Source organism: Mustelus asterias, chromosome 6, assembly GCF_964213995.1.
Source record: "Mustelus asterias chromosome 6, sMusAst1.hap1.1, whole genome shotgun sequence".
Taxonomy (NCBI): Eukaryota; Metazoa; Chordata; class Chondrichthyes; order Carcharhiniformes; family Triakidae; genus Mustelus; species Mustelus asterias.
In genome coordinates this window covers 114,135,172-114,151,241 of record NC_135806.1, presented here as the reverse complement: position 1 = coordinate 114,151,241, position 16,070 = coordinate 114,135,172, and the positions used below count along the sequence as shown (strand labels likewise).

Genomic DNA, 16,070 nt, shown 5'->3' with positions numbered 1-16,070 from the left:
AATGGTCATGGCACAGAAGGAGGCCATTCAGCCCGTCTTGTCGGTACTGGCTGTCCACACGAGTCATGTCACCACCCTCGCCTTTTCCCAGTGGCCCTGCAATTTATTTTCCTTTCAGTTAATTGTCCAATTTCCTTAGAAAGCCTTGATTGAATCTGCATCCACCACACTCTCGGGCAATGCATTCCAGGCCGTAAACACTAGCTGCGTGAAAATCTTTTTCCATATGTGAACCCACAACCTTCAGGACTCTCAGCCTTATATGTGAAGTCTCGGGGACATTTTGACTACCAAAGGCGCTATACAAATACAGTTTGTTGTTCATATTTCACTCCCTGCAAGTTAAAAGTTGCTTAACCTACCCGACTTTACCCATGTTAGTCCAGCCTGTATACAATTAACACCACAGACTCTGCAGGCTAGTTAAAACGAGCATTATCGTTAAAATCCTGAGGCTTGGGTCTGAACTTTAATAATGGTCTGAGCAACAAACTTATAAAGAAAACACTGGTTAGTTTTGAATAAATGGGGGGCATTACTCATGGGGACAGAAATTAGTTCAGTGGATACATGAATCAATTTACTTATTCGTTCTTTTGGCAATCTGGGCAAATTCTTTTCAGAATGATTAACCCTTCACATCCTGGCCTAGTGCAGTGCACTGTACTTTAAAGTTGATTTATTAATGTCACAAGTAGGCTTACATTAACACTGCAATGAAGTTACTGTGAAAATCCCCTAGTCGCCACACACACCGGCGCCTGTTCGGGTACACCAAGGGAGAATTTAGCATGGCCAATGCGCCTCACCAGCGCGTCTTTCGGACAGTGAAAGGAAACCAGACCACCCGGAGGAAACCCACACAGGTGTGGGGAGAATGTGCAAACTCCACACAGACAATAATCCAAGCAGGGAATCGAACCTGGGTCCCTGGCACTGTGAGGCAGCAATGCTAACCACTGTGCCACCGTGCCGCCCCATATTACATTCTCCGAATCCTGATGCTGAAAGCTGTAAGACTCTGTACTGTTTTCTTAGAATTGCTGTTTTATTTCATAAATAGCTGTGAGCCTGCAGTGTGTTATAAGGAAGCAAGGATTGTCCCCATTTCCCCACACTCCCCAGTTTACCCATTCATGCCTGGTGGAGGTGATGGCCTAGTGGTATTATCGTTGGACTATTAATCCAGAAACTCAGCTAATGTTCTGGGGACCCGGGGTTGAATCTCACCACAGCAGATGGTGCAATTTCAATTCAATGAAAAAAATCTGGAATTAAGAATTTACTCATAAAATCCCTCCAGTGCAAAAGGAGGCCATTCGGCCCAACGCGCCTGCACCAACCACAATTCCACCCAGGCCCTATCCCCGTAACCCCACGTATTTATCCTGCTAGTCCCCCGACAGTGAGCAGCAATTTACCATGACCAATCCATCTAACCTCCACACGACCATGAAACCATTGTCGGAAAAACCCAATTAGCAATATGGTAATGACCAAATAGTTGGTTGAGGGATAGATATTACCCAGGGCGAACTCCTCTGCAATTCATTCGTATAGTACCACAGGATCTTTTACACCCGCCAAAAGGGCAGATAAGGTCTCAGTTTAATATCTGATCTGAAATACTGCTTCTGTAACAGTGCTGCTCTCCCTCAGGACTTTGGGGAAGGAAATCTGCTGTCCTTACCTAGTCTGGCCTACATGTGACTCCAGAGCCACAGTAATGTGGTTGACTCTCAACTGTCCTCTGGCAAATAGGGATGGGCAATAAATGCTGCCAGCTAATGATGCCCATGTCCCTCAAATGAATAGTGTAGTGGCCTGTGCCTGGGACATTATTAAGTGCCGCATGGTTGCCCATCAGCAGATGACATGAGAAGTGACTATTGGGGATGCTGTCTCTCATTCTCACCACTCTCTGATCCTGACTTAGTTTATTTTACTGGCCCAGGCATTTGTTTGCTGCTGGGCTCCATCTGTTGATGATATTGCAAAATAATGAAGATGTATGAAAAGTGGCCAATTTGTCATGTTCAGTTTGAGCACGTGCAGTGCACTCTGCAAACGTTTTGAGGAAGAGGGGCCTGTTGCGAGTGCCAGCCTGTGATATACTACAGCAGCAACCCACGTTAACATAGTGCCTTCAACACACTCACGTATCCAAAGGCACTTCACAGCAGTGTTACCAAGCAAAGTTTGACACTGAGCTACAGAAGGTGATATTGGGACAGGTTTTGAAGTGCGTTTCAATAGGTGAAAGAGAGTTAGAGGCCGCGAGGCTTAGAGAGGAAATTCCAGAGCTTAGGGCTCAGGCTGTTGATACGGGAGTGATTGGAATTGGTAATGCGCAAGAGGTTGGAACTGGAAGAGCACATAGGTCTTAGAGGGTTGTTGAACTGGAAGAAGTTACAGAGATGGGCAGAGTCAAGGCCTTGAAGGGATTTGCAAACAAGAATGGGAATTTTAAAATCGAGACTTGCTGGACCTTACTAAAGATTCGTATTGAAGTAAGTTGGCTTAAAGGCAAATTAGACATAATCATCCTATAACCTGAATAGGCCTAGTTCTAACATTGGTTTATTCACTATAAGCAGGCATAGCCTGATCTTCTAATTAGGCTGCATACAGTTTTGGTCACCACACTACCGGAAGGATATGGAAGCTTTGGAAAGGGTACAGAGAAGGTTTACCAGGATGTCGCCTGGTTCAGAGGGTATTAGCTATAAGGAGAGGTTGGACAAACTTGGTTTGTTTACACATGAACGTCGGAGGCTGAGGGGCGACCCTGATAGAAGTTTATGAAATTATGAGAGGCATGGACAGAATGGATAATCGGAGTCTTTTTCCCAGGGTAGAAATAGATTTAAGGTAGGAGGGGGAAGTTTAAAGGAGATGTGAGAGGCAAGTTTTTTTATACAGAGGCTGGTAAGTGCCTGGAATATACTGCCAGAGCAGGTGGTAGAAACGGATACAACAGCAACATTTAAGAGGCATCATTATAGATATATGAATAGGCAGGGAATAGAGGGATACAGACCGCGTTGAGGCAAAAGGACATTAGTTTAGAAAGATGTCATTTCACAGCACAGGCTTGTTGGGCCGAAGGGCCTGTCCCTTGGCTTTGTAATCTTTGACAAGCATTTCCAAACTATTATCAACAGGGTGCAATGGCAACATAGAACATAGAACATTACAGCGCAGAACAGGCCCTTCGGCCCACGATGTTGCACCGACCAGTTAAAAAAAAACTGTGACCCTCCAACCTAAACCAATTTCTTTTCGTCCATGAACCTATCTACGGATCTCTTAAACGCCCCCAAACTAGGCGCATTTACTACTGATGCTGGCAGGGCATTCCAATCCCTCACCACCCTCTGGGTAAAGAACCTACCCCTGACATCGGTTCTATAACTACCCCCCCTCAATTTAAAGCCATGCCCCCTCGTGCTGGATTTCTCCATCAGAGGAAAAAGGCTATCACTATCCACCCTATCTAAACCTCTAATCATCTTATATGTTTCAATAAGATCCCCTCTTAGCCGCCGCCTTTCCAGCGAAAACAATCCCAAATCCCTCAGCCTCTCCTCATAGGATCTCCCCTCCATACCAGGCAACATCCTGGTAAACCTCCTCTGCACCCTCTCCAAAGCCTCCACATCCTTCCTGTAATGTGGGGACCAGAACTGCACACAGTACTCCAAGTGCGGCCGCACCAGAGTTGTGTACAGTTGCAACATAACGCTACGACTCCTAAATTCAATCCCCCTACCAATAAACGCCAAGACACCATATGCCTTCTTAACAACCTTATCTACTTGATTCCCAACTTTCAGGGATCTATGCACACATACACCTAGATCCCTCTGCTCCTCCACACTATTCAAAGTCCTCCCGTTAGCCCTATACTCAACACATCTGTTATTCCTACCAAAGTGAATTACCTCACACTTCTCCGCATTAAACTCCATCCGCCACCTCTCGGCCCAACTTTGCAACCTGTCTAAGTCTTCCTGCAAACTACGACACCCTTCCTCACTGTCTACCACACCACCGACTTTGGTGTCATCAGCAAATTTGCTAATCCACCCAACTATACCCTCATCCAGATCATTAATAAATATTACAAACAGCAGTGGCCCCAAAACAGATCCCTGAGGTACACCACTTGTAACCGCACTCCATGATGAATATTTACTATCAACCACCACCCTCTGTTTCCTATCCGCTAGCCAATTCCTGATCCAATTTCCTAGATCACCCCCAATCCCATACATCTGCATTTTCTGTAGAAGCCTACCATGGTGAACCTTATCAAACGCCTTACTAAAATCCATATATACCACGTCCACTGCCTTGCCCCCATCCACCTCCTTGGTCACTTTCTCAAAAAACTCAATAAGGTTAGTAAGGCACGACCTACCTGCCACAAAACCATGCTGACTATCACCTATCAATTCATTACTCTCCAAATAACTATAAATCCTATCCCTTATAATTTTTTCCAACATCTTGCCGACAACAGAAGTGAGACTCACCGGTCTATAATTCCCGGGGAAGTCTCTGTTCCCCTTCTTAAACAATGGGACAACATTCGCTAACCTCCAATCTTCTGGTACTATACCAGAGGCCAACGACGACCTGAAGATCAGAGCCAGAGGCTCTGCAATCACTTCTCTTGCCTCCCAGAGAATCCTTGGATAAATCCCATCCGGACCAGGGGATTTATCTATTTTCAGACCCTCCAGAATATCCTGCACATCCTCCTTATCAACTGTAATACTGTCTATTCTACTCCCCTGCAACCCAGTGTCCTCCTCAGCTATATTCATGTCCCCTTGCGTGAACACCGAAGAGAAATATTGGTTCAATGCTTCACCAATCTCCTCCGGTTCCACACATAACTTCCCTCTGCCATCTATAACTGGCCCTAAACTTGCCCTAACCAACCTTCTGTTCTTGACATACCTATAGAACGCCTTAGGATTCTCTTTAACCCTATCCGCCAAAGTCTTCTCATGTCCCCTTTTAGCCCTTCTAAGCTCGCTCTTCAACTCCCTCTTAGCCAATCTAAAGCTTTCTAGTGCACTACCCGAGTGCTCACGTCTCATCCGAACATAAGCCTCCTTTTTCTTTTTAACCAACAAAGAAACTTTTTTGGTGCACCACGGTTCCCTAGCCCTACCAATTCCTCCTTGCCTGACAGGGACATACCTATCACAGACTCGCAGTAGCTGCTCCTTGAAAAAACTCCACATGTCGGACGTTCCCAGTCCCTGTAATCTCCTAGTCCAACCTATGTTTCCTAATTCTCTCCTAATAGCCTCATAATTACCCTTCCCCCAGCTAAAACCACTGGCCCGAGGTTCATGCCTATCCCTTTCCATCACTAAGGTGAACGTAACCGAATTGTGGTCACTATCACCAAAATGCACACCAACTTCCAAGTCTAGCACCTGGTCTGGCTCATTTCCCAGCACCAGATCCAATATAGCCTCACCTCTAGTTGGCCTGTCTACATACTGAGTCAAAAAACCTTCCTGCACGCTTTGAACAAAAACTGACCCCTCTAACGAGCTAGAGCTATAACAATTCCAGTCAATATTAGTCAAGTTAAAATCCCCCATAACAATTGCCCTATTACTTTCACTCCTAAGCAGGATTGACTCCGCAATCCTTTCCTCAACCTCTCTAGAACTTTTAGGAGGTCTATAAAAGACTCCCAACAGGGTGACCTCTCCTCTCCTATTTCTAATCTCCGCCCATACTACCTCAACAGATAAGTCCTCATCAAACCTCCTCTCTGACACTGTGATACAATCTCTGACCAATAATGCTACCCCTCCCCCTCTTCTACCTCCTTCCCTACTTCGACTAAAACATTTGAACCCCGGGACCTGCAGCATCCATTCCTGCCCCTGCTCTATCCATGTCTCTGAAATAGCCACAACATCGAAGTCCCAGGTACTGATCCACGCTGCAAGTTCACCCACTTTATTGCGAATACTCCTGGCATTGAAGTATACACATTTCAAACCCTGCTCCACCCCACCTCTGCAATGCCGTGCATTGCAGTCCCCATCCATGCATCCCTCACTTTCAGCCCCACTACTCAGGATCCCTCCCCCCCCCCGAATCAGTTTAAACCTCCCTGCATGGCCTTAGCAAATTCATTTCAGGAACCCATTGCATTTATTGTTACGCACTCTCCCAGTTTCCCTGAGCTCTCTTTCCCATTGTGTTTCGTGCAGTATCCAGTGTATTTCTTGTTCTATGCGACTGAGTCCCAGTTGAAGTCTGAAGAGGTCAGAGTCCACTCTGATGAAGACATTGTAATATCCATGCATCATGGGTGAGCTGTAACGTTTGAATCAAAGTAATTCAGTGAATAAGGTTGCTATCAGACTGCTTCAGGATTGCTAATTCTGGTTGAACATATTTCCCTGAAGGATCATATCACTTCCTGCCTCCAATCACCCTGCCCCCCCAAACTCCAGCCATTGGTTGTCCAATATGTCCATCTCCATGGCGTCTGCCTTCCCTGGCCAATTGGAAAGCAAACACTTTTTTATCTGATTGGTGGTCTTGTGAAAGAGCAGTTTGTCACTCTTTTGTATCCAGTTATCAAAGTGTTCAAAGAACATTTTAAAAAGATGCCTCTATTTGTAAATGCTCCTGTAGTTTTCTCCATGCTTGCTTGTATCAATGTTCTGAAGATTAGTCTTTTAAGTCCTGGAAACTCCAGGGGGCAACCATGGAGTGTTGGCAACCCCAGCCAGCCCACCTGATGAAGCCCCATCTCTGCTGTTGAGGCCACCCTGTCATAAACCAGGCAACTGAACAGCTAATTCAGCACGTTAGTCACCGCTACACCAAGGATGCCAGGGGCAAACCTACGTTTGGCAGTCGAGAGAAAGGTGAGAGCAGCAAAAGTTTGAAGGTAATGGTTGAGCAAATGAAGTACACTGAAGTACAATTAGGTGGAAGGGACAGGGGAGAAAAACAAAGTAGAAATGGGTGGCAGGAATGTACAATCAAAGTAGAGAAAAAACTCACCCCACCATTTAATACAATAAAGTTTTACTTTATTATTTCTTGCAAGTCTATTCCCAGCTCTTTACTTTTAAGAAGGAGCAAAGGAAAAAGACAGCTGTATATTTCATCTGAGGAAAAATATTTTTATTATAAAATCGAAATATCCTGTTAAAATAACCTAGCAGTTCCACAGCAGTATCTCCTGATCAGATTTTTATAACCAAAGCTGCTTCTAATAGTGCCCAGCCCTAATCTGCCCAGCCCGGCCCTGGTCTGCCCAGCCCGGCCCTGGTCTACCCTGCCCGGCCCTGGTCTGCCCAGCTGTGCCCTGCCCTGGTCTGGTCTGGTAAGAAGTCTCACAACACCAGGTTAAAGTCCAACAGGTTTATTTGGTAGCACAAGCTTTCAGAGTATCGCTCCTGGAGCGATACTCCGAAAGCTTGTGCTCCCAAATAAGCCTGTTGGACTTTAACCTGGTGTTGTGAGACTTCTTACTGTGCTTACCCCAGTCCAACGCCAGCATCTCCACATCATGGCCTGGTCTGCCCAGTCCTGCGCTGCCCTGGTCTGCCCAGCCCTGCTCTGCTCTGGTCTGCCCTGCCCAGCCCTGGTCTGCCCAGCCCAGCCCTGGTTTGCCCTGCCCAGCCCTGGTTTGCCCAGCCCAGCCCTGGTTTGCCCAGCCCAGCCCTGGTCTGCCCAGCCCAGCCCTGGTTTGCCCTGCCTTGCCCTGCCCTGCCCTGGTCTGCCTTGCTTGGCCCAGCCCTTGTCTGGTCTGCCCTGCCCCGATCTATTCTGGCCCTGGTCTGCCCTGGCCCTAGCCCTGCCCTGGCACAGGTCTATCCTGCCCTACACAGTTAACTGATCTGTGTAACTGGGTTTTAATGGTGCACAATTAAGAGTGAAAATGAGTCTGTGGTTTCAGCAATAAACTCAGCTTCCCAGCATGCCCAGTACTATTGCTATGTTGAAATGCAAACTGGCCAAGAACTTTTTTTTCGTTAATCCCTCGTTGAAATTATTGTAAATAATTTATTCATAAACCCAGACCATTCCAGTTGTGGTCTTGGCAAGATAATCATGTTTCTGAGGAAAGGATTTAGAATATGCTCCATAAAATGGCAAATGTTATCATTGGAAGAGTAAACAATGTAAGTGAAATTGATGCAGGGATTTAACAGTCTTGCCAACAACAGCCTTGTCTGTTGATTTCTGAAACTCTGTCCTGCCCCCTGACCCTGAATGATATTGGTTTGTAATTGAGTGCATCCCGGCTGGCCTGAAAACGACTGGTCGCTACAGATTGGATGTGAGGCTTTGAGCGGTGTCAGTAAGTATCTATCTGCTGTTTGTGCTGTGGCCAGTGTATAGCAGCAGAGCAAAAAGAGTGCTGGCGGAGAGGCGCTCTGTGTAGCTCTTTGGTTCATTTGTGTTACGTTTTGATCTCTTGGGAAAGGTAACGCTATAGCTAAGAAAGCCCCCTGACGCCTCTACTTTTTCCGGGGGCTAAGGAAATTCAGCATGTCCGCTACAAATTTCACCAACTTTTACAGATGCACCATAGGGAGCATCCTTTCTGGATGTATCACAGCTTGGTGTGGCTCCTGCTCTGCCCAAGACCGCAAGAAACTACGAAGTGTTGTGAACTAAGCCCAGTCTATCACACAAACCAGCCTCCCATCCATTGACTCTGTCTACACTTCCCACTGTCTCTGAAAAGCAGCCAGCATAATTAAGGACCCCACGCATCCTGGACATTCTCTCTTCCACCTTCCTCTGTCGGGAAAAAGATGCAAACGTCTGAGACCACATACCAACCGACACAAGAACAGCTTCTTCCCGGCTGCTGTCAGACTTTTGAATGGACCTACCTCGCACTAAGTTGATCTTTCTCTACACCCTCGCTATGACTGTAACACGACATTCTGCATCCTCTCCTTTCTTTCTCTATGAAAGGTATGTTTTGTCTGTATAGTGCGCAAGAAACAATACTTTTCACTGTATACTAATGCATGTGACAATAATAAATCAAAAAGGCTGGACTTGCTTCTGTTGGGCACACAGTTCCACCGGTGTTGGGAACATTGTCACTGATATTTTCTTTGGCTGGCAGCTGAGGCTGCCAATACTGCACCTTCCAACACATCAGGTCAAAGAAGTTCATTCGGTTTAACCCTTCCACAGCTGCATGATCAGCCCCGTGAGCAGGCATCGACAAGTGACTATCATATCCCTGCAATAGGGAACTCACCCTCCTGAGGTTTTACTGTTGTGTTGAATATTTCCGGATGATCCTTTGGATTAACAAGCAAAATCCTGACTGTTTATTCCAGCTTTTCCACGTTGAAACAAAGATAAAGTTGTTAGGAATTAAATTCAGAGCTTAAAATAAAAATTTATTAAACAAAGAGGGCTAATTTGGCTGTACTTGCCAGTGATATAGGCAGTTAGAATCACCCATGTTACTTGCCTGCCATGTAGCTGTCAGAGAAGTCTAACAACACCAGGTTAAAGTCCAACAGGTTTATTTGGTAGCAAATGCCACTAGCTTTCGGAGTGCTGCCCCTTCGTCAGGTGGAGTGGGAGATGTGCTCACAAACAGGGCATACAGAGACACAAACTCAATTTATTATTCTGTATTCAATTATTCTGTAAATTGAGTTTGTGTCTCTGTGTGCCCTGTTTGTGAGCACATCTCCCACTCCACCTGACGAAGGAGCAGCGCTCCGAAGGCTAGTGGCATTTGCTACCAAATAAACCTGTTGAACTTTAACCTGGTGTTGTTAGACTTCTTGCTGTCAGAGAAGGCAGTGGTGTGGTGGTATTGTCTACGTAGTGGCACTAGTTGGACTTGTTACCCAGAGACCCGGGATAATGCCCTGGGGACCCAGGTTCGAATCCCACCATGGCAGATGTTGGAACTTGAATTCATTAAAAATCCGGAATTAAAAGTCTACCATGAAACCATTGTTGATTATTGTAAAAACTAATTCACTCATATCCTTTCGGGAGGCAAACCTGCCGTCCTTACCTGGGAATATGGTTGACTCTGAACCGCCCTCTGAATTGGTTGACCAAGCCACTCAGTTCAAGGGCAATTAGGGATGGGCAATAAATGCTGGACTTGCCAATGACACCCACATCCCATGAATGAATAAAAAGAAAGCAACTGATCGCAATTTTAACCTGCTCTATAGAGCAGGCGGCAGGAGCACTCTCCCAGAGTCGACCGGGTCCTTTTTAATTTTGGTCTGAAAATTAGATCCCAATGATGTCATCAGGAGCCGACTGTGATCGTTACTCGGCAACCTGAACGAGAAGCGAGTCATTTCTCTACCCGGCCAGCACTCCATGGGGGCAGCAGAGACTCCAAAACTTAAGCGTTTCCAATTTGTTTTAACTTTTCCCCCTGGGCCTCCCCCAAGGAGCACTCAAGGCCTTTCCTGACGTGATCCACTGCTACCCCTCCCTATCCCTGCCAGCTTCCCCCAGCCGAGATGGCCCCACGCCTGCGGCTGGTGGGCGGTCTCAGGACCACATAGCTTCCTTCTGCCTCCCGCCAAATTTGCGTCAGGAAAAGGTGGGAAATCAGCCGCCGGAATTTAAAAGGGAGCCCGGCATTAAAACTTCAGGGCCTCATTCTGCCCATGACGGGGAGGGAAATTATCACAGTGACGCAGTCCCCAACTGGAACCCATTGGTTGTGCAAATCCAGGCCCATGTTGTATTCCCCTTCCTTCTCCCATCCCTCCACTGTGATTCCGCTGTGTAAATGTGGAGGCTATAGTTCTGTCAATTCTGTACACTTATTGTACAATTGTTTCCACTATCTACCATCAATACCACAGAAAGTAGTTGAGGCCAAAACATTGTCTGATTTCAAGAAAAAATTGGATATAGCTCTTGGGGCTAAAGGGATCAAGGGATATGGGGGAGGGAAGGGGGGATCAGCCATATTGAATGACCGAGCAGGCTTGAAGGGCCGAATGGCCTATTCCTGCTTCTAGTTTTTATGTTTCTATCTCTTTAAGCTTTAATACTGAACACTCTAAATCAGCTCAGTGCCTCAGTGGCCAGACAATAAGTTGACGCTGTATAAGCCTGGCCTCTTGTTCCCACTCCCACCTCTCACCATCTGCTCCAGTGGGTTGCACTGTCAGCACAGTCACACATTTTGTTCAGCGCTCATTGGCATAACAACAGTGACAAATGATCACTGAGCACTTGTTCACACACAGCCAGTAATCCCACTCGAGGCTGGGTCAGCGGCGAGAGGCGAAGGCTGCTTTGCTAAGCTATGTGGACCGTAATGGGGAGGGAGGGAGGGAGGGAGGGAGGGGGGGGGGGGGGGGGTAAGTGAATGTAGCCGTAAGCGTTTGGTGCCGCACCTAAATTGGTTTAATTGTTACAAGGAACTTGGAAACAATCTGAATAGCAGATGGGCCGAGGAAACATTCCGAGGGCTGGGTTGGTGTGAAAAGGTAACCCGAGAGGCTGGTTCCTCGCTGGAAGTTGATTGATGGGCTCTGGCTGACGGATTGTGGCAGCTGGTCATCACATTGTCAGCTCGATAGTCGGACTTTTACACACGCCATCTGGAGCATCCTGTGGAAGCATCATTGCTAATACTCACCGGCTAACAGCTTGCACACTGGAGAAGCCCTACAGAATTTGGTTAAAGCAAAACAGAGCAGCTGGGCTCAGTGCAGAGCTGTCAAATGCCTGTAAGTGCTCGCTAGCGCAAACACTGCGAGTAAGATGTCTCTGCTTTCTCCCAGTACTACTGAGAAAGTCTTTATTTCCTTCAGAGTTGTGAGCTTGCTGTGATAAATGAGATGGGCCTGGGGTTGTCAACTCTTGAGGTGCTTTGTCTGCGCAGAGGCTGGGTTTGTTCCTTTGCGACCTGCATCGACTGGGATGGATTTACAGGTTAAGTTGGAAAGCAAAGTGAGCACTCTTCCCTCTGTGTCCATACTGTCTTCTGTCACTAGACTTCAACCCGATCCCCTCCAAGACGTCTGGGGATACAATCCAGGGTTTCTGTAGATGCATTGGGCTGGATTTTGATGTCGGCAGTTATAGTCATAGGGTGGAATTGTGTGAGATTTTTTCTAAGTGTCCAGCTAGTCTGAAAATGGGAGTGTTCCAGATCCGTTTTCCAGGTGCGTTTTCACACCCACTCTTATGCACTCTATCTCCAAAACGATTGGCTAGTCAGTTTCTAACCAGAGAGGCTGTGGGCGGAGCTTAACCGCCAGACAGCCTGCAGAGGGAGATAGTGCGCATGTGCAGACCTCTGATGCTGCACATGCGCATTAACAGCAGCAGGGGTCTGACAGACAGAGAGAGAGAATTGTCAGGCCCCTGCTACTGCAAGCAGCTTCAACTAGATTCCTCCACCCCGCAATCGTAGGGCCTGTGGCCCGATATGCAGCCCCCCCCCATCGCCCAGACCAATCGTAGACCCGCCACCCACCCCTCCAATTGCAGCCCTGCCCACCTCCCCCACCGATCGCGGACCCCCCTCCCTCCCCCACCGATCACATGCAGAGTGGCAGCAGATTCTTCTCCCTCCCCTATCGATTGTGTGCGGAGTGGCAGCGGGCCCCCTTCCCACCCACAGGCCCCGCCCCCATTGGCCTGCCTTACAGGTCCCCCCCCCAACTGGCCCCACCCCTGGCACTGCCCGGTGGGCATTGTCCAGGTGCCAGTCTGGCACTGCCCAAGGGCCCCCTTGCCCTCGGTGTCCTCGGGGGGGGGGAGGGCCTCAATGGCCTCCAGTTCCACCGGTGAAGCCAACATGACTGTTCCCTGTTCATGGGGAGCGGGTGTTTTCCTCGCAGGCGAGAACCTCTCCCGGCCAGGCCATAAAGGCAAGCGAATCTGGACGATTGAGCGAAGGGCTCACTAAACATATGCACAACACGATTTTAATAAATTTAAATAAATTAATCAGCCTCTCACCCATTTCCAGCAAGAGTCTGACTGCGCCGGACTTCCGGGTGTCATAAAATTGCACCGTTCGCGAAAACCGGCGGTAATCACGCTAGCCGCTTTACACCTGATTTTACAAAGTTTTCCCGCTGCAAAACAGGCTTAAAATGCAGTAAACCAGGAAGTAGAATCCATTAATTATCCTTCACTTTTAATTCAAGTTTAGAGAAAGAGAAAAATAAATTATTAGGATCTACTTAAGGCAGAAGTTGAAAGCTGTGAAAGAAAATTATTTTCAAATGTGTAATTTTTTATCATAATAGAGAAATTTGGCATTCCACAAATATAGAATTAGCTTTTCAGGGCCAGAAATGTTTTTTCAGAAATAGTTACAACCCAAGGTCCAAAGATGTGCGGGTTAGGTTGATTGGCCATGCTAAATTGACCCTAGTGTCAGGGGGATTTGAAGGGTAAATGCTTGGAGTTGCGGGAATAGGGCCTGCGTGGGATTGTCGTTGGTACAGACTCGTTGAGCCGAATGGCCTCCTTCTGTACTGTAGGGATTATATGATTCTATAAGGTGGAAAAATCTAGCCTAAAACCTCTAGTAACACCTCATTCACCAAAGTGCAACTTTTTCAAAGGTTTTGACAGAGAAATAAAAAGCATAAGGGCGGCACGGTGGCACAGTGGTTAGCACTGCTGCCTCAGCACCAGGGACGCAGGTTCGATTCTGGCCTCAGGTGACAGTGCAGAGTTTGCACGTTCTCCCCATATCTGCGTGGGTTTTCTCCGGGTGCTCCGGTTTCCTTTCACAGTCCGAAAGATGTGCTGGTTAGGCTGATTGGCTATGCTAAATTGCCCCATCGTGTTAGGAGGACTAGCAGGGTAAATGTGCGTGATTAGGGGGATAGGGCCTGGGTGGACTGTGGTTGGTGCAGACTTGATGGGCTGAATGGCCTCCTTCTGTACTGTAGGATTCTATGATAAAAGCCAAATCTTTGCTTGTTCAGTGATTTCTAATTGATTGCAGTCTGGACAACTTCAGCAAAGCACCATATGGGGAAGTGCAGAACCACTAACAACTTGTGGATTTTTATGCACGTGCAGACCCTAGAAATTGCTGTAAGTCTCAGTAGACTATGGAGAGTGAATGTTAACAGTTTCAATCTGTGGTCATTAGTATCACAAAACCTGAACCCTTGACTTTTGCTTGGAAATAAAATCTTGAAGGATTAGTGAGCATTTTAAGAAATAAAGCATTTTATATTTTAAAGAACATATTAATTGCCGGCAGAGCAACTTAAAATCATAATTGAAAAATATTGAAGATATTGTGAATATAAATTGGCTGCTCTGCTTTTGATCCTGCAAAAGTGACCACATTTTAGAAAAGTATTTAAACCAAAAGAGAAAATGCTGGAAAATCTCAGCAGGTCTGGCAGCATCTGTAAGGAGAGAAAAGAGCTGACGTTTCGAGTCCAGACAACCCTTTGTCAAAGCTAAAAGGCAAGTCTCTTGGTTTCAGATTCCAGCATCTGCAGTAATTTGCTTTTATTTAGAAAAGTACTTAATTGACTATAAAATGCTTTGAGGTGTCCTGAGGTCATGAAGGGTGCTATATAAACGTATGTTTTTTTTTTAACCCACTCTCTGACAGAGCATTTTACCCAGGCGCTCTCTTCCGCCCTATTCCCGCAATCCCACACATTTACCATGGCCAATCCCCATAATTTACACATCTCGGGACCCTAAGGGGCAATTTAGCGTGGCCAATCCACCCAACTGGAACATCCTAGCGTTGCAATATTCTATTTGGCATTCTAATCCTTTGATTTATCTGGATGCAAATGATAATTTTATACCTAACAGGGCATCTGAGCGGAGAAGCTTGCAATCTGTTCGAAAGACAGCAAGTATTCATCTCTTTTTGTGGAATGATGGTAGTTTGCGTGAAAACTGGCAGTCTTTTTGTTCAGTTGCACTGTCGTCGTGAGGAAAGATTCACTCTTGATGTAGTTTACATCACATCAGGAACAGAGAGGAAAATGTGTGCATTTCATTTATGAGCTCACACATGCATTTTTCAAACATGTTATCATCTCTCTAATAATTGAATTGATTTGAGAATATTCCCTGTCCTGAGCTACTAACACTCTCGTAGGTCTCTGTCCGGAGAGTTCTACAAATGTCCTGGTTACTCATCTGTCAAGTGGGTGTTAGAGACATCTCCGGAGATAGGAAGATATTCAAACTTTCTGGTCTAAGCAGACCACCATTTGCTTAGTCCTTGGTGGTCCTTTTGTTTCATCTGGTGAAGCTTAACACTAAGCGGGGTTTAAGATGAGATATTTCTGCTAAGTGGGTGGTGATCTCGGAGGATTAATAATGCGCTGATAGTTTAGCCTCAAACAAGTCAACTTAGCTTGCAGGATGATTACGTAGTTCCGTGAGTAAGTACTGGAACAGTAAGTGCTTGGTAAATATTATACATCTTTGTCCTTTGCAAGGACCTAGGCTCATATTTTCCACTTCGAATAGAATGATGTGCTTGTTCCAGTCTGGGGTTTCTGTGCCTTGAATTAAAGAGCTTTACTCATCAAATTCCCATGGCATTGCAACACGGGCAGTGCAGTCTTCAGGCAAAGGGGATTAGAAGGTGATGGATAATGGGCTCAGGGCATGCTGACATCAATCTGATCCCAGTTTTCAGTCATAATATCCCGCCCATACTTTACTGCAATCCTATGATAAATCGTATAACCATTTGGGAAGCAGAGAAAAAAAATCAGTGTGTTGCAGTTTCTCTGCATTCCAGACTGAGGAGCTGATAGAGCACTAGAGGGGTCACAGAGGAGGTTCACTAGGATGTTGCCTCGGATGGAGCATTTGAACTATAAGTAAAGACTAGATAAGTTCATAAGTTCTTAAGATATAGGCTTGGGTTGTTTTCTTTAGAGAAAGAAGGTTGAGGGGGAACACGATAGAGATGTATAAGATTATGAGGGGTATGAACAGAGTGAGTAAGGAGCAGCTGTTCCTCTTGGTTGTGGGGTCAATCACGTGGGGGTATAGTTTTAGAGTGAGGGGCAGGAGATTCAGAG

The 16,070-nt window shown here is 46.4% G+C and overlaps 1 protein-coding gene across 7 annotated transcripts in view; it reads left to right on the top strand.

Annotated features, from left to right (window-relative positions):
• LOC144495090 (LHFPL tetraspan subfamily member 2 protein-like) overlaps positions 1-16,070 on the top strand; it is a 192,008-nt gene that overhangs the window by 89,457 nt on the left and 86,481 nt on the right. The window contains exon 3 of one of the 7 annotated variants that reach the window (XM_078214966.1): positions 6,252-6,352. The exons of the other annotated variants lie outside the window; for them this stretch is intronic. The gene's annotated coding sequence lies outside the window, so the exon portion shown is untranslated. The remainder of the gene's footprint in view (positions 1-6,251; positions 6,353-16,070) is intronic. 7 annotated transcript variants of the gene reach the window in all.